At 42.4% G+C, this 18,969-nt stretch overlaps 2 long non-coding RNA genes across 6 annotated transcripts; both read left to right on the top strand.

Annotated features, from left to right (window-relative positions):
* Window positions 1-1,982: 1,982 nt before the first annotated feature.
* LOC135496344 (uncharacterized) lies at window positions 1,983-9,277 on the top strand. Of its 5 annotated transcripts, none has more exons than XR_010448655.1 (7): window positions 1,983-2,082; window positions 3,410-3,526; window positions 3,957-4,076; window positions 4,586-4,692; window positions 5,545-6,572; window positions 6,901-7,120; window positions 7,707-9,277. It is a non-coding gene; the product is annotated as an uncharacterized LOC135496344 (long non-coding RNA). The 5 variants fall into 5 exon arrangements; XR_010448654.1 differs by having other exon boundaries at window positions 5,047-6,572; XR_010448656.1 differs by adding an exon at window positions 7,362-7,440 and having other exon boundaries at window positions 4,586-6,572.
* A 225-nt stretch (window positions 9,278-9,502) lies between these two features.
* Window positions 9,503-10,671, top strand: LOC135495921 (uncharacterized). Its single transcript, XR_010448612.1, has 2 exons — window positions 9,503-9,844; window positions 10,440-10,671. It is a non-coding gene; the product is annotated as an uncharacterized LOC135495921 (long non-coding RNA).
* The last annotated feature ends 8,298 nt before the right edge of the window (window positions 10,672-18,969 follow it).

Raw genomic sequence — 18,969 nt, 5'->3', positions numbered from 1 at the left:
CAACAGAACAGCCAGTTTTAAGTCTGCATGGACAGCAACAGAAACAAGTCAGAGACCTCACGGACAGTAACAACGAGTTCAGAGACCCCATTCAGGGACAGCATGGACAGGATCATGGCACCATTGACGGTAAAGCAACCAATCCAGGAAGAGCATGGTAACAAACTGTTCAGAAGCCACACGGACAATCACACAACCAGTTTTAAAACAGCACGGATAGTAGAACAACCAGTTTGAAGATGGCATATATGGAGAGTAAGCAACTATTCCAGGGACTTCGCGGTCTAAGGTCGCATAATGTTGCAAATGCTGGTCGTTGCACCTCCTCCCGGACTTCGATTTTAAAGGTTGTTGTGCTGGAACTAGCTAAGGGGGTAGGTCCCCTGATTGGAAATCCCTCGGAGTCTAAGCTTGGAATCGTCGAACAGCTTGGCCGAGCCGAGCAGCTGCCAGCCATGGAATTGCAGCTCTAACTCCTTCTCAAGCTGAACTTTGGCTCTCTTCTCCTCTCTACTGGATCAAGACTTCTTGCTCCCCCTCTAACTTTTATTCTGGTCTTTAAATGGCTTTACTTGTGTTTGTTTGCTTACATCCCGTTTTCGCAAAATAAGAAGTGCGCCAATGCGGAGCCGGAAATTTTAGAAATGTCTCAGGTGTTTGTTACACTCCGGACGCAGGTGACCGGCTTCGCGTTGTCGCACGGAGGACGATCAGGATGACCCCGAAATGGACAGCAAATGAGTCTAGGCCGGAGATGTCTTGTTTCCTCCCGATCAGGACTGTGTCTCTATTGTTGACTTTATATGGAGAAGAACTGGGCGGTGGGCTCGGAGAGATTTGATCAAGAACGAGCGCCATTCGTAGCAAACACAGTAAAAGTTTTGAACGGACAAGGCTTAGGCCTGTCATGAAGGACATTGTCACAACTTTGTGTCACAACCAACTATTCGTCCCGCTATTCAATGATGAATGACGGTGAAAGAGGCTCTCAAATTTTTTTCGGAATATATCCTGAATTCGGAAAGGTGACAGAGAAAAATTACCAGGGAAAGAAATTTGATTTAGGGTCTAAGTGCCGCCGAAAAATTGCTCCGGGTGTTCGCCCCCATTCTCCAAGCGTCGTCAATGGTGATCATCGTTGCCAAACCTTTGGTCTCATTAGGGAGTTTTTGTATTCATACGCGGCCAACCCGTAACCGTAGTTTCTAAAAAATCATAAATTTTTTGGTCTTCACAGTAGGCCAGTGTTGATTTAGCAGTTGTTTGGCAAAGACATTTTTTTTGAGTTTCTAAAACCTGGAGCTCGGTACTCAATAGGCGGCTAACAAGAAACTACGCAATTTACTGTTGTTGCCGATGTAGGCCTATGTGTTCACTGAACTTGGGATGTGCGTCGGCCCCGTGTTGAACTACCGTCCAGTGCCAGTTGGTGCGTTTTTCGCTGATTTATGCAAAATTCAACATATCTCAAACTTCAATGGTTGACCCTCAATTTTCTTTTGATTTTTGTGTAGCGTAAGCAACTGTCTTTCATGGGAGAATGGCCACTGTAAGAATTATTCAGGAAGAAATGTATGATATTTGGGGTTTTCCGTGATTGTCCGGCCCAATTGGCAATATTGCCATTTAATTTGGGATGGTGAACAGAGGAGCAAATGCGATGCTTATGGCTTATTTAAAGAAATAGAATGCCCGATTTAACATCCTGCAGAATCAGGTGAATCGGGTGTTTCAAGTGATATACGACACAAATGGGTTGTCATCATGCAATCACTATGGAAACACATTTTAAAATAGATGTTACGTCCTATTAATGGGTCACGTCACCATCGCGTACATTCGGGAAAAACTCCCTAACGAGACCTTTGACAATTATTCCAGCGGGTGCATGTAAATTGGACTTTTGGCCCGGCGCCCGGGAGATTGGTTCGCGCCATCCGCGTGATGATAATGACGTAATCACACGATCGTCTGACCCACGTGCGGAATTCTTTATGTTTCGAAACTTCTCCGTTTAATTCTCTGATTTCACTTCTATTTCGTGAATGAAGACAACTTTCGGATGGCAAGTTCATAGATAAGGTATCTTAGCTAATCTATATTCCGATGTTTTTGCGTTTCTTGCGTTATCGGGGCAATGATAAAGGAATTTTGTGCGGTTGGAAAAAAAATTGATGGCGGCGTTCCGGCCGCTCATGCGCGCCGATTTTTTTCGTAAAAAAACCTACGATTCTGTGTTCTATGATACTCACCACAGTGCCGGAGTCAGGTATTCTTGTTCTGTGTGTAATTCTGCATCTGGTAAACTGAATTACGTGGAGATTTTTACCATTTTTGATGGTGAAAATCATGCTGAAACTTACCAGTCCAGTGCGATAACTGAATACATGTACAATGTTTCGGCGTCCATTATGCATGCACTGCGAACCATTGGCACGTGTTACTGTTAGCTGTGTGCATGAATAACATGCATTGACTGTGTGGATGTGTGACATTTGATTTTCGCGAAAACAGGGCCTATAGTAGGGGAGAATGGGGAAAAAAATGATTCTAGCGGGTGGGGGACTGGAGACGCTACAGAAAGCGTTTTTTTCTCTTCAGGTTTGAGATAAAAAGCTGTGTTCTAACCCAGAGTTTCCAGCATGTCTACGGGGTATAGGTAGGCCAGGGAAATAGACAACCTGCAAAAATTAAATGTGGCCATTTAGAAAAGACCCTGTTCACAGGCAAGGTATGTTTACCTTGGCATAAAGAAAAAAATATACAAGCTTATTTAAGCAGTTTACTTGAAGTTGTCTAGCCTATGTCTACCAATTTGCATGATATTTTGAAGGCTTTTAGTGATGATCTGATTTAATACATTACTTTAATGTCATGGTAAACTTACGTTGCCTGTGAAAAGGGTCTTTTCAAATGGCTGAAATCTATTTTCGCATACTTTCTATTCTTCCGGTTACTGAACTGTTCTACTCTCTCCCTGACTCCCTGCCCCCAAAATGTTGGCCCAGGAAGGGGGCTGTGCCATAGATTGGAGGAAGCAGGGGCCAAATTGTCTCCCCTCAAGGGTCCGACCACAAATCGACATCTGGGTTCAAATTTCAGATGTCCCTCCATGACTGCCATGACAGATTAGTGTCACAACCACAAGTAGTGTTGGCTGAAGAAGGCATCGATAGGAAGAGGGGAGTCAGCAAATTCTTAACAAAAATTTATTTCATGCTTCAGATGAGTTTTTGCCAGGAGGTGTTTTGACAACTCCCATACATGTTAGCGAAACTTCAAACGTGGACAATTAGATTCCTTCAGCTATTGCATGCTGCAGAAACTTCTGGATGTTACCACTGCTTTGTGTGATATTTACACTTCGATATTCATCTTTAAAAAACTAGACTTTATTGTTTCATTGCAGTCCAGCCAGAGATGTTTTCACAAAAGTATAATGACAAGTACTGAGCTATGGATTCAATACACCGCACCACCATCCCCATTTCCAAGCAAGAACCATCAAGATCTAGAGAATATCAAGGTTAAAATGTAATTGATTCAAAATTGGATCCCTGCCTCCTTCCCACGGGTCTGCAAAGACAGACTTTGTACAGGGTAATAAAACATTTCCAAGTGGTACCTTTGGGACATCTACAGTTGTGGCCAAAGACGACACTAATTACATAACATGAAGAAGTGTACCCATATAGTTGAGGGATAGATATGGAGAAGTTTCTGGATGTTGTACTTCGAATTCAGCATTCGCTCTGGACTAGGAGGGTTTGTTCTCCAGAAAGTATCCCATCTTTCTTCAAGGGAGATAATAAATTTTTAGTGCCCCACCAATTGGGTTTATTGTCCTAGTGACTCCATCTTTGGCCATCTGGCTTCTGGATGTGATTGGTCATGCAGACACATTTTGATATTCACTTTATAACTTTGAATTGTTTTACTCATATTTTTTATTGCAGACCGCGTCATCAGAATTGTTTTTCCTTGTGTAGCGAAAAGTGCTGAGCTATGGATTCACTTCACCTCAACGCCATCCCCAATTCCTAGGAAGGATCAATTCATATTGTGAACTTATAGAGGTAAACATTTTAAGTGTCCGTTTCCTCGTTGAAATATTCCACAGTCCTAAATTTCTGTGTGCTGTGAGGTACTGCCTACTTCAATTCAATGTTCATTCAATAATATTAATACGCCAAGGCGGTGAGTTCCAGCCTCGTTCCCATCATCTGATGCCTAAACAATCTCGCAAAGGACGATATAAATTTGAATTGCATTTATTTGAAAGGACAGATTCCAAGGTCATGCCTGACCAGACCATGAAATCTGTGTTCAAAGAGTCTGAAAGAAGCAGGTGTCTTTCAATTCCAAATGCAGAATGGGAAGAGACTTGGAGACAGTACTTAACCAGCAAGAGAGGATCACATCTGTGGCCAAACTAAGATGGTCAGTTGGTATGCGAGATTTTATTTGCATACTAATGGGACAGATACACAGCCCTTTGCTGGGCTATAACCATGGGACCCATCCCTGTTGCATAAAATTATATTGTCCTATTCCTTGCAATCAACAAAATGGTTTACTTCTGCAGGATCAACAATGAAGACAAACGGGCAACAGCAACTGGCCAGGATGGTGCTGGCAAGCTGCGACAACATGTACAACTGTTGGGGGAGAAACTGGAGCCAAGCATATCCGGTATGGTATTGCATAGGTTTTCATTGACAACTCTGTGAACTTTGTGAACCATACATGTATGTCATGAATGTCTTCACCCAAGTTTATGGAAAGACCATGCTCCTCATCCATTGTGGAACATCAGGTCACAATGCATCTTCATTTCTTTTGGTCTTTTGCCGACTGCAAAAATCACCAATTTTCTCCTTTTCCAATAATCCCCAGGTAGCTGGGCGTCTATTATAATAGCTTAATGCTACCTTGATTAGATATTGAGGAGATGTATGCTTCAGCATGATATCAAAGAATCTTGCATTCATAATGGCCTACAAATTACTTGCATGACAATTCGAAATGCCTGAAGATCTTTTTCAGCCTGTTTCAAGATCAGGGTCGTGGCTGTCGCTGAGGTTGTCCAAGAGAGACCCGATGCTATATTACTGTTAAAAAAAGACAAAGCAGTTTGGTTTGGCATGGCTAAGTATTGATTGACAAACTATCAAAAAGTTGTGACTTATTTCTTGTCTGTTGTCTGAGAAACAGTAATGCCAGTCATTGGAAATGTGACAGTGACAGCTTAATTGACAACAGTCAGGAACAAAAATTTGATGTCGGGCAAGGACAACGCAGAGTTGGCACCATCTTGGATTAACAGACCGACTGTACAAACTTTGCAACAGCAAAATAAGCCAGTGACAGTGAGGATGGGTCTGTGACAGGATGCCTAAGCCACATATCTTCAAGGTAGCTGCCTCTGCTATGATGATAATGAAAGGATGAATGCCAGCAGGATGACTTAAAAGACAGAAATTTTCATGTGTAATGGCCTAAAAAATTTAGGATGGTCCTAATGGTTTTAGCCTTCTGTTTCAGCATGGTTTTAAGATTGAAGGACAGGGATGTCACAGAGGTCTGGAAAAACTATTGCTAACTGGGATGCCCTCGCATTTGGAACACCTGCTGTGAAGCAGGACTGGGGACGCACCAAGAAAGATATTTTTTCCTTCCGGCCATGTTGCCAGTGCCACAAAGAACAGAACTGAAGTTGGTTCCAGTTTAAATATGAACTTGAATTATCAGAGGCTGTCCAAAACACTCTGCACCCTACAGTTAAAGGACGAAGCAGCTTGGTTTTACCTGGGGAAATGTCCACTGACTAGGTGCCAACATAAACATGATAGAGGGCACTGATAATTAGATGCCCAATTTGCCTCTTTGGCAAGTTGTAGCATGTTTGTTGTTTCGTGAGAAATACACTGTTTTAAAGCATGCATTTTGAAATGATTCCTTTGGCCTGTGCAAGACAATGATGCAGATCCTAGAACTCGGTGAGACGGTGACAGCAGGTTAGGAATTAAGAAGACTTGTCAATGCATGTTTTAAAAATTCAGAGGAAATTTGGCTGCAGTCAAGACGTCCTTGCAGTGAAAAGCTTGAGGTGTTACAAGTTCAGGCATTCTAATAGTTTGAGTTATTTTTCAACCTGCATGGTTTCAAGGAAGATGAGATGGAGAGATACAATATACATGGAGAAACATGTGTCCGTTACACAATGGTGTGTGTGTGTATCCTGAAGAGGGATTCAGTTGACTTTTGAAGGAGCAAGTCAACAAGTCGAAAAGCTGTCTAAAGCATTGAAGTTTCTTGCCCTTCATTCAGGCAAGAGAAGTATGCAGTCTCATACAGCTTGAAGTAACATTCATGTCTCTGAACCTGGCTAACATAAATTAAATCTTGATGCCTGCCCAAATAATGAACAAAAATCTGCTCAACATCAAATCAACTCGGACAGTGGACTTGACCTATTATCTGGAGATGGTGTTTAGTATTTTATCAAATTGAAACACCATCCAAGGAATCTTGTGATGAAAAACGGCAGGAGTTCCCTGTGTGGACTAAAGGTAGGTTCGCCTAAATAAGGCATAAGAAACTGGACAACAACGCAGACAATTCTCAACATTTTATCTTGCTGAATGTATGTAACAAGTTACTGACAACTATTCACAGAGTCTGAGCAAACGTGGTGGTTGTCTGTATTGCACTTCAGACAACTGATCTGCTTATGGCAGGTCATGGCACTTGTTTCTAAAACAGCTTCGTATTTGCCTAGTGTCTTCATATTTGGCAGATGATTATTTATCTAGGTGTGGAAAAGCCAGGGGACCATTCTGCGTCATTGTTTATTTTGTTCAGAAAATGTTATTAATGAAAACGGTGGTCCTATTCCAGCTCCTCCATCTGATGGCACAGACTAGAAAAAAAAGAAAAGCTACCACACCATCGTACTCCTGGTAATCAAGCCAAGATCAGTTCACATGCTGAGGGTTGCAACTCCAACACCACTAACAAGATTTCACTGTGTTCAGCTGACTGCAGCAAAATCTGACTCGAGAAAATGATGAAGAAATCTACAATGTCGTTGCAAGGACAAGCAATCTTAGAATACAAGGTTGGTGTGAATGTGAATCTGTGCAGGATAGATGTACTGTGGCCTGCCTGCCGGATAACTTATTAGAAAAACAAGTTTGTCCAAAATTACGAGAATAATCAGTCAAAAAGTTTATGGAGATTTTATTCAAAACACTGGTCAAGTGCTGTCCTGTAGGTGTTCCTTAAATAGAAATTTTTACATTCTAAAGAGTTGTTGGTCAGTAGTGCTGGCAAGTTTCTGGCCACAGTTTCTTTTCTAGGGAAAGGAAAATATGTCGATCTTTCGACCTTGGAGGGTGCCCCCGCCAGTAACTTATGTCGATATTTCAACCAGATGTGGTATGTGGTTTTAGATACTGCCTAATAGTAGAGCGTATTTGATGAGACCGGCCATTTGGGATCAAAGTCCCTGTCCCTGATCGACAGAGGCTCAATCATCAATTGCCTGTAGACCACTTGGCTTTACAGTGTGCCTCTGTTAAACGTGGCCATGGGAAACACCACGGTTAAATGAGTGCAAGAGGAAATCATTGAAATCACTTGACAGAAAACTGTGCTGAACATCTTTTTCCTTTACTCACATTCGGTCCTTATCATTATTTCAGCTTTGGTTCACCAGTTACATCCTCGGATGATACAGAACATGCAGGACATTGTGAACATGGAGAATATCAAGAAGAACTGAGTGATGCCGAAATACCTGAAGATTTACTTTTTCAGCTAAGAATCACTTGTAGGCCTAAAGGTTTGAAGTTATACCTAAATTCCTCAGGACTACATGTATGGCTAATACTCCTATTAGGTAGCCTGGAAAACATTTCATCCTGGATGCAGAGAAAGACTAGTTTAGATTACTTGTTAAGTTAGTTTTAGTGTAAGTTTTCACTGTTAAGGATACATACACCGATGTGAATCACAGTGAAGGACCTTCTCAGGCAAGGAACCAACGTCTTTGTATTGCAGCCACTGTAGCTTAGGTAGTATAGTGACCTAGATGTAGTTGTTTCCAGTTATTAAAATCCATAGGGTTAGTCCCATTAACCTTGAGTCTGTTGAACTGGGTCCATTGAATATAACAAAAATAATCGATGCCTATTTACAAATGAAATGAAGAGTCTGCATTTTGGTACAACTCCATATAACTGTCGGGTGATTTGGCTCTGAACTTGTGACACTCAGATCGGTGTGAAATAAATCATTATCCCGCCCCTCTGGGAAAAATTTGCAGCCAGATTGCACCATTTCCTGTTACTGTCTGAGAGATGGCAATGTCAGGGGCGCATGACGGTGGTATAAACCTATTGCGAATGGGCAGCACAATTGGGTGTAGGATATTCCGAAACCATTGCACACTCCTGAATCTGCGGTGGGTTGGTACCCCACGCTACGTAAGGAGTAGGTTTCCGAGTAAAACTTGGTCCACGTGAATGGGTCGTGCCTTAAAAATGATGAGAAGTTGCGAATTGACGCCCTGTGAAGTGTCCTTCGACCAGCTAGTGCCAATCCGGTCACTGTCTCCAGGTCACCATGCCTCGGTCAATGAGCGGGCGAAGCACCCAATGGCTCCGTCAGGAGTACATCGTCAACTTCAGCCCGTAGTCAAACCGGTACACGCACGAATATCTTAGTTGAGAGTGGGGGACATCAGTAAAGTGCTTCTCATCGGGGTAATACAGTACCACTGTATACAATGACCCCATTTTTTGTTGGATTCATTTCCACTGAGGAGTGGTCGATAATGAGAATTTCAGGCCAGTCTGATTATCACCAGTACAGAGGGCAATTATCTAATAGTTGTGTGGCTTTCCTTCAAACTGTACACTCTTTCATGTCAATTGTAAATTAGTGTTGCTTGATAGTGTCCAGGGTCTTTTTATCGAAGAGGCACATCTGCATACCAGTAATTATGTGCAAACATCATTTTTGCTTTGAAGCAATATCGTTGCTACACTCCTAAAGCAGTGGCTGTCTTCAGGTCTTTTCTGTGTCGCGGGCAAATATGCATACCAGTGATTATATGTATAATTAAGTTTTGCTTTGAAGCAATATCAGTGCTACACTTGTGAAGCAGTGACAGTGTTCAGGTTTTGTCTGCCTCGCTGATATATCTGCATACCAGTAATTATGTGCAGACTTGGCCCTTTCTTTGGAGCAGTACAGTTGTAAGATAAATCCTGTTTGTAATTAGCTCAGCTGAAAAGCTGAGCTATTCATATGAGTAAATGGTAGAATGAGTGTCCGTCTGTCTGTCTGTCTGTCTGTCTGTCTGTCTGTCTGTCTGTCTGTCTGTCTGTCTGTCTGTCTGTCCGTTAAACAGGCACGTTTCAAAACTATGGCGGATAGGCGATAGATTTTCCCTCTGAGGCGTTGAGACCCTTCAGGACTCGTGAATAGACCAAATGTGGGTCCGGCAGGATGAGCGGTTTGGCCACTAGGTGGCACCAAGCGAAATTTTCCAAAAACTTTTCCAGCAGCTGATTTCTCAGTTGGGGATCATGAATCAAATCTAATTTTATAGAGCAAAGCTTTCTCTTTCATTATCAATAGGCGTAGTTCATGAATTTCTCACCAGGTGGTGTTACTGGCGCAATTTAGTGAGCACCCTCCAAGAAGAGCATTTTAAATTTCGCGCGAGTTATCCCACGTCCAATCACACATGCAGCGAACGTCACGTCTCGAGTCTGCGCAGTTCAGACGTAAGGAGACCATGCTATGGAATAGATCGCGTTCTGTCAATTCAGAGGTAAGTTCTCATTAAATTCACAATTTCATAGGCGACAATATTTGGCTGCTTGTGTTATTGCATGTTGATGACATTAGGGAAGGCTTGGATTGTTTAATTGGATGTGATTAATTTGAAATAGTTCGTCGACGATCGTTGAAAAACGATCTGCGAAATGCAGCTTGGTTGGTCTGAGAAACGATGTCAAAGTCCGGCTTTAAATCATGGATTTCTCAACAAATAACTCTTGTCACATAGCAGAACTAATGTGAATAAACAAGACAATAATAAACATCGTTCTGATATCATCGGGTAAGGTTGCCAATGTACATAAACAGTGTAATTGAGGATCGACGCCAGCGATTTGAAATGTCAACAAACAGTAAATGCGATATGATACACACTGACACTTGCACACTGTACATAGCACAATGCTTCAAACGGGGCCGATTCATCACTCTTATCACAATGTATTCCCAATCATATCAATGAACTTCCTTGATCATTCGGCCCTAGCGCCTTATCAGTTGTTGTTGGCCTTGTATTTGATATAAAACTTGGCTAGCTTACCTATTCTATCAAAATTAAAATGTTATCTCCTCATCATGTTTTGCAGGACAGGAATGATCTGCAGCTGCATTTGAACATATTTGGTGACTACATCTCAAAGATGACCAAGAGAGAGGATCGAGCTATGACTTTGCACATCCCATCGACTTCGGTGTTCACCAGTGCAATCATCAGAAGAGCCAGGCAATTCTAGTATTCAAGTATTTCATTCTGTAATACTTACCTCAAAATTTACTAAATAAAGAAAACCGCATGTGGCAGTTGGTTAAAAAAATCAAGTCTATCTGTTTAAAGTTTTTACTTGCTATCATTATTATCAACATTTCAATGGTGGCATTCTGCTAAGGTTTGTTAAGAGTTTCACTTGACTTAAGCAGGGTGTACACTAGTAAAATATTAGCAACATTTTACCAACATTTTACCAACATTTTACCAACATTTTACCAACATTTTACCAACATTTTACCAACATTTTTACAACAATTTTGCAACAAGCCCTTCAAGGCCCTGTATTTTACTAGTGTACACAGGCCTTTAGGCAATAATAGAGTTGGGTAGAGCATTTTGTTAATGTTACCCTTTTAGTTAGGGAAACTGGTGCCTTCTGCATTAGGTGGACCCCACTTACTCATCTGTCAGACCGGCCTCACACGTCGGCAGTAGAGTTTAAGGTCCAGTCTGCGAGATTTACCCATTTCTACCCAGCCAAAAGCGGGTGATTGGGCTAGTCTCTCCATGTGATTCAATTCGCATGGATTCTTGTGTCCCGGTGCTGAAAGGATCCCTCCACAAGGGCAGACTACATCCGGTGGCACTGAAGTATGGAAGAAAGACAGAAGACGACCAATTTGCGAAAAGGATCATCATCATCATCATCATGGTAACAGCTGAGGATGAATCATGTTGCTGTGTGTAGAATTGATGGTCCAATATAGGTTAGGTTATCTGTTTGCGCACACATTGCAAGGGTGGAGCTTGCTTGAAGTAGATTGCGCCAGTCTACCGTAATTCACTGTTACACATCCAGAAGCTAATATCCTTAGGCTTTGAGTCCTTAGTTTAGTAGAGTTTGACGAGTAATGTAATATATACGAACAACGCAGCAACAACTCAGCTGAGCGCCAGGCCCTTGGGCCTCTTGTTTTATAAACTAGTTGCTCATTAAGGGCTTACGAAGGTTTTGATGCCTAATGCTGGCATATCTGCATACCAGTAAATATGTGCAGATTCATTTCTTGCTTTGAAGCAATATTGTTTCTACACTCCTAAAGCGGTGGCAATGTTCAGGTCTTTTCTGCCTTGCGGGCAAATCTGCATACCAGTAATTATGTGCAGACTTGGCTCTTCCTGAAATTGTAGGACTGGGTCCATTGAATGTAACAAAAATAATCGATGCCTATTTACAAATGAAATGAAGAGTCTGCATTTTGGTGCAACTCCATATAACTGTCAGGTGATTTCGCTCTGAACTTGTGACACTCTGAATGGTCTGAAATAATCATTATCCCGCCCCTCTGGGAAAAATTTGCAGCCAGATTGCACCATTTCCTGTTACTGTCTGAGAGATGGCAATGTCAGGGGCGCATGACGGTGGTATAAACCTATTGCGAATGGGCAGCACAATTGGGTGTAGGATATTCCGAAACCATTGCACACTCCTGAATCTGCGGTGGGTTGGTACCCCACGCTACGTAAGGAGTAGGTTTCCGAGTAAAACTTGGTCCACGTGAATGGGTCGTGCCTTAAAAATGATGAGAAGTTGCGAATTGACGCCCTGTGAAGTGTCCTTCGACCAGCTAGTGCCAATCCGGTCACTGTCTCCAGGTCACCATGCCTCGGTCAATGAGCGGGCGAAGCACCCAATGGCTCCGTCAGGAGTACATCGTCAACTTCAGCCCGTAGTCAAACCGGTACACGCACAAATATCTTAGTTGAGAGTGGGGGACATCAGTAAAGTGCTTCTCATCGGGGTAATACAGTACCACTGTATACAATGACCCCATTTTTGTTGGATTCATTTCCACTGAGGAGTGGTCGATAATGAGAATTTCAGGCCAGTCTGATTATCACCAGTACAGAGGGCAATTATCTAATAGTTGTGTGGCTTTCCCTCAAACTGTACACTCTTTCATGTCAATTGTAAATTAGTGTTGCTTGATAGTGTCCAGGGTCTTTTTATCGAAGAGGCACATCTGCATACCAGTAATTATGTGCAAACATCATTTTTGCTTTGAAGCAATATCGTTGCTACACTCCTAAAGCAGTGGCTGTCTTCAGGTCTTTTCTGTGTCGCGGGCAAATATGCATACCAGTGATTATATGTATAATTAAGTTTTGCTTTGAAGCAATATCAGTGCTACACTTGTGAAGCAGTGACAGTGTTCAGGTTTTGTCTGCCTCGCTGATATATCTGCATACCAGTAATTATGTGCAGACTTGGCCCTTTCTTTGGAGCAGTACAGTTGTAAGATAAATCCTGTTTGTAATTTTATAAACTAGTTGCTCATTAAGGGCTTACGAAGGTTTTGATGCCTAATGCTGGCATATCTGCATACCAGTAAATATGTGCAGATTCATTTCTTGCTTTGAAGCAATATTGTTTCTACACTCCTAAAGCGGTGGCAATGTTCAGGTCTTTTCTGCCTTGCGGGCAAATCTGCATACCAGTAATTATGTGCAGACTTGGCTCTTCCTGAAATTGTAGGACTGGGTCCATTGAATGTAACAAAAATAATCGATGCCTATTTACAAATGAAATGAAGAGTCTGCATTTTGGTGCAACTCCATATAACTGTCAGGTGATTTCGCTCTGAACTTGTGACACTCTGAATGGTCTGAAATAATCATTATCCCGCCCCTCTGGGAAAAATTTGCAGCCAGATTGCACCATTTCCTGTTACTGTCTGAGAGATGGCAATGTCAGGGGCGCATGACGGTGGTATAAACCTATTGCGAATGGGCAGCACAATTGGGTGTAGGATATTCCGAAACCATTGCACACTCCTGAATCTGCGGTGGGTTGGTACCCCACGCTACGTAAGGAGTAGGTTTCCGAGTAAAACTTGGTCCACGTGAATGGGTCGTGCCTTAAAAATGATGAGAAGTTGCGAATTGACGCCCTGTGAAGTGTCCTTCGACCAGCTAGTGCCAATCCGGTCACTGTCTCCAGGTCACCATGCCTCGGTCAATGAGCGGGCGAAGCACCCAATGGCTCCGTCAGGAGTACATCGTCAACTTCAGCCCGTAGTCAAACCGGTACACGCACGAATATCTTAGTTGAGAGTGGGGGACATCAGTAAAGTGCTTCTCATCGGGGTAATACAGTACCACTGTATACAATGACCCCATTTTTGTTGGATTCATTTCCACTGAGGAGTGGTCGATAATGAGAATTTCAGGCCAGTCTGATTATCACCAGTACAGAGGGCAATTATCTAATAGTTATGTGGCTTTCCCTCAAACTGTACACTCTTTCATGTCAATTGTAAACTAGTGTTCCTTGATAGTGTCCAGGGTCTTTTTATCGAAGAGGCACATCTGCATACCAGTAATTATGTGCAAACATCATTTTTGCTTTGAAGCAATATCGTTGCTACACTCCTAAAGCAGTGGCTGTCTTCAGGTCTTTTCTGTGTCGCGGGCAAATATGCATACCAGTGATTATATGTATAATTAAGTTTTGCTTTGAAGCAATATCAGTGCTACACTTGTGAAGCAGTGACAGTGTTCAGGTCTTGTCTGCCTCGCTGACATATCTGCATACCAGTAATTATGTGCAGACTTGGCTCTTTCTTTGGAGCAGTACAGTTGTAAGATAAATCCTGTTTGTAATTTTATAAACTAGTTGCTCATTAAGGGCTTACGAAGGTTTTGATGCCTAATGCTGGCATATCTGCATACCAGTAAATATGTGCAGATTCATTTCTTGCTTTGAAGCAATATTGTTTCTACACTCCTAAAGCGGTGGCAATGTTCAGGTCTTTTCTGCCTCGCGGGCAAATCTGCATACCAGTAATTATGTGCAGACTTGGCTCTTCCTGAAATTGTAGGACTGGGTCCATTGAATGTAACAAAAATAATCGATGCCTATTTACAAATGAAATGAAGAGTCTGCATTTTGGTGCAACTCCATATAACTGTCAGGTGATTTCGCTCTGAACTTGTGACACTCTGAATGGTCTGAAATAATCATTATCCCGCCCCTCTGGGAAAAATTTGCAGCCAGATTGCACCATTTCCTGTTACTGTCTGAGAGATGGCAATGTCAGGGGCGCATGACGGTGGTATAAACCTATTGCGAATGGGCAGCACAATTGGGTGTAGGATATTCCGAAACCATTGCACACTCCTGAATCTGCGGTGGGTTGGTACCCCACGCTACGTAAGGAGTAGGTTTCCGAGTAAAACTTGGTCCACGTGAATGGGTCGTGCCTTAAAAATGATGAGAAGTTGCGAATTGACGCCCTGTGAAGTGTCCTTCGACCAGCTAGTGCCAATCCGGTCACTGTCTCCAGGTCACCATGCCTCGGTCAATGAGCGGGCGAAGCACCCAATGGCTCCGTCAGGAGTACATCGTCAACTTCAGCCCGTAGTCAAACCGGTACACGCACAAATATCTTAGTTGAGAGTGGGGGACATCAGTAAAGTGCTTCTCATCGGGGTAATACAGTACCACTGTATACAATGACCCCATTTTTTGTTGGATTCATTTCCACTGAGGAGTGGTCGATAATGAGAATTTCAGGCCAGTCTGATTATCACCAGTACAGAGGGCAATTATCTAATAGTTGTGTGGCTTTCCCTCAAACTGTACACTCTTTCATGTCAATTGTAAATTAGTGTTGCTTGATAGTGTCCAGGGTCTTTTTATCGAAGAGGCACATCTGCATACCAGTAATTATGTGCAAACATCATTTTTGCTTTGAAGCAATATCGTTGCTACACTCCTAAAGCAGTGGCTGTCTTCAGGTCTTTTCTGTGTCGCGGGCAAATATGCATACCAGTGATTATATGTATAATTAAGTTTTGCTTTGAAGCAATATCAGTGCTACACTTGTGAAGCAGTGACAGTGTTCAGGTTTTGTCTGCCTCGCTGATATATCTGCATACCAGTAATTATGTGCAGACTTGGCCCTTTCTTTGGAGCAGTACAGTTGTAAGATAAATCCTGTTTGTAATTTTATAAACTAGTTGCTCATTAAGGGCTTACGAAGGTTTTGATGCCTAATGCTGGCATATCTGCATACCAGTAAATATGTGCAGATTCATTTCTTGCTTTGAAGCAATATTGTTTCTACACTCCTAAAGCGGTGGCAATGTTCAGGTCTTTTCTGCCTTGCGGGCAAATCTGCATACCAGTAATTATGTGCAGACTTGGCTCTTCCTGAAATTGTAGGACTGGGTCCATTGAATGTAACAAAAATAATCGATGCCTATTTACAAATGAAATGAAGAGTCTGCATTTTGGTGCAACTCCATATAACTGTCAGGTGATTTCGCTCTGAACTTGTGACACTCTGAATGGTCTGAAATAATCATTATCCCGCCCCTCTGGGAAAAATTTGCAGCCAGATTGCACCATTTCCTGTTACTGTCTGAGAGATGGCAATGTCAGGGGCGCATGACGGTGGTATAAACCTATTGCGAATGGGCAGCACAATTGGGTGTAGGATATTCCGAAACCATTGCACACTCCTGAATCTGCGGTGGGTTGGTACCCCACGCTACGTAAGGAGTAGGTTTCCGAGTAAAACTTGGTCCACGTGAATGGGTCGTGCCTTAAAAATGATGAGAAGTTGCGAATTGACGCCCTGTGAAGTGTCCTTCGACCAGCTAGTGCCAATCCGGTCACTGTCTCCAGGTCACCATGCCTCGGTCAATGAGCGGGCGAAGCACCCAATGGCTCCGTCAGGAGTACATCGTCAACTTCAGCCCGTAGTCAAACCGGTACACGCACAAATATCTTAGTTGAGAGTGGGGGACATCAGTAAAGTGCTTCTCATCGGGGTAATACAGTACCACTGTATACAATGACCCCATTTTTTGTTGGATTCATTTCCACTGAGGAGTGGTCGATAATGAGAATTTCAGGCCAGTCTGATTATCACCAGTACAGAGGGCAATTATCTAATAGTTATGTGGCTTTCCCTCAAACTGTACACTCTTTCATGTCAATTGTAAATTAGTGTTGCTTGATAGTGTCCAGGGTCTTTTTATCGAAGAGGCACATCTGCATACCAGTAATTATGTGCAAACATCATTTTTGCTTTGAAGCAATATCGTTGCTACACTCCTAAAGCAGTGGCTGTCTTCAGGTCTTTTCTGTGTCGCGGGCAAATATGCATACCAGTGATTATATGTATAATTAAGTTTTGCTTTGAAGCAATATCAGTGCTACACTTGTGAAGCAGTGACAGTGTTCAGGTCTTGTCTGCCTCGCTGACATATCTGCATACCAGTAATTATGTGCAGACTTGGCTCTTTCTTTGGAGCAGTACAGTTGTAAGATAAATCCTGTTTGTAATTTTATAAATTAGTTGCTCATTAAGGGCTTACGAAGGTTTTGATGCCTTGCTGGCATATCTGCATACCAGTAAATATGTGCAGATTCATTTCTTGCTTTGAAGCAATATTGTTTCTACACTCCTAAAGCGGTGGCAGTGTTCAGGGTCTTTTCTGTCTCACGGGCAAATCTGCACACCAGTAATTATGTGCAGACTTTTTTGCTTTGAAGCAATATCAGTGCTACACTCCTGAAGCAGTGGCAGTGTTCAGGTCTTGTCTGCTCGCTGCCACATCTGTATAACAGTAATTATGTGCAAACTTGGCTCTTACTTTGGAGCAGTATAGTTGCAAGATAAATCCTGTTTGTAAATTTATAAATGAATTGCTCATTAAAGGCTAACGAAGGTTTTGATGCTTCATACCAGTAAATATGTGCAGACTTAATTTTTGCTTTGAAGCAATATCGTTGCAACACTCCTAAAGCAGTGGCAGTGTTCAGATCTTTTCTGCCACGCTGGCACATCTGCACACCAGTAATTATGTGCAGACTTTTTTGCTTTGAAGCAATCTCGTTGCTACACTCCTGAAGCAGTCGCAATGTTCAGGGTCCTTTCTGCCATGCTGGCACATCTGCACACCAGTAATTCAAAAACAGATATTTTCTTTGCTTTGAAGCAATATCGTTGCTACACTAAATCAGTGGCAGAGTTCAGATATTTTCTGCCACCCTGGCACATCTGCATACCAGTGATTATGTGCAGACTTAATTTTTGCTTTGGAGTAATTTCGTTGCTAAACTCCTAAAGCAGTGGTTGTGTTCAAACATAGAGGAAGGACAATCAGAATGACAAAAGGGACTGCATTTGGGTATCTAGCCTTGTTTGGCTCTGGAGTGGCAAGTACATCAATGGAATGGGAAACAAAAATAAAGGAGTACAGCAGAACCGCTCTATCAAAGACACTCTGTGGGACTGACAAGTGCTGTCCTAGAGGTGTCCTGATTAGAGAGGCCAAATTTAATGGAAACTACAACTTTGGGACTAAAGCTAGTGTTCTTAATAGAGAGGTGTTTGCTGAGGTAGGTTCCACTGTCAAGAAGTCTTACCGCAATTGCTTGGAGGTAGTGGCCTAGGTTTTTTTTCCAGTCCATCATCACAACCGTCATCAAAAGTTTTAAAATATCTTTGTCGAAGACATGAAGAAAATGAATGAAAATGGTTTAAAGTGGAATTTCAATGATTTTCTCTCAACTAACTGCCTACAATCTATCTGGCAATAGTAGATCTGTCTAGGTTATTTGCAAGACTAGTACATGCAAATATAGCTTCAGGCCCCACCCGGAGTCTTATGTCATTGGCAATCCCAAAAAATTCTATTCATGCAAAGGGCCTAAAAACATGCTCAATTTCACAGGAAGGGGACTTAGGCGACAGTGATGCTATCTAGCGGTAGAAAGTAAAACTGAGTTTTGGATGGAGATTTCAGTTCAATTTTCTGCCGCGTGACGGCGTTACTGTCGCCTAAGCCCATCTCATACATGACGATCTCATCCTGTAATTGATTGGTTTTCATGCCTTTGGAAGGTAATCAGTATCAAACTAAGGGAATTTGATGAAGATAATGACTTGCTTCAGTTGTCAAAACAGGTTCAGCAGAGCCACAAGCCATCTTCCCACACTACAAGAGTAGATATGACTCTCTGATGGGATCAACGACGGTGGACGTTTCAACAGTGGCAGGCTCAGGGCCTTGTTCGGTGTACCCTCTATTGACCTTGTCAGTTGCTTAATATAGGAGGCTTTCCTTGTACCCTCTGATTAAATAGGTGCAGTCACTGATCTTCAAACCGTTGATTTAACAACATGAGTATTTTCAAGCAACTTACACCTACATTCAATTCAAACCTATGGGCTGGGTAGCGCGTCAATGACGAACCACTGACGGACAATGTCGCACCACTGGCGCGATTTACAAGATGTCAATTGAGATTTGGACAGCATTTGCTAGAATCATCAGCCACAAATGTTAATTTGCTCGGCATCCAGGTCTCGGTAAATAACAAAGAAAACATA

Source organism: Lineus longissimus, chromosome 11, assembly GCF_910592395.1.
Source record: "Lineus longissimus chromosome 11, tnLinLong1.2, whole genome shotgun sequence".
In the NCBI taxonomy this organism is placed as follows: Eukaryota; Metazoa; Nemertea; class Pilidiophora; order Heteronemertea; family Lineidae; genus Lineus; species Lineus longissimus.
This window is presented reverse-complemented; position numbering and strand designations above follow the sequence as displayed.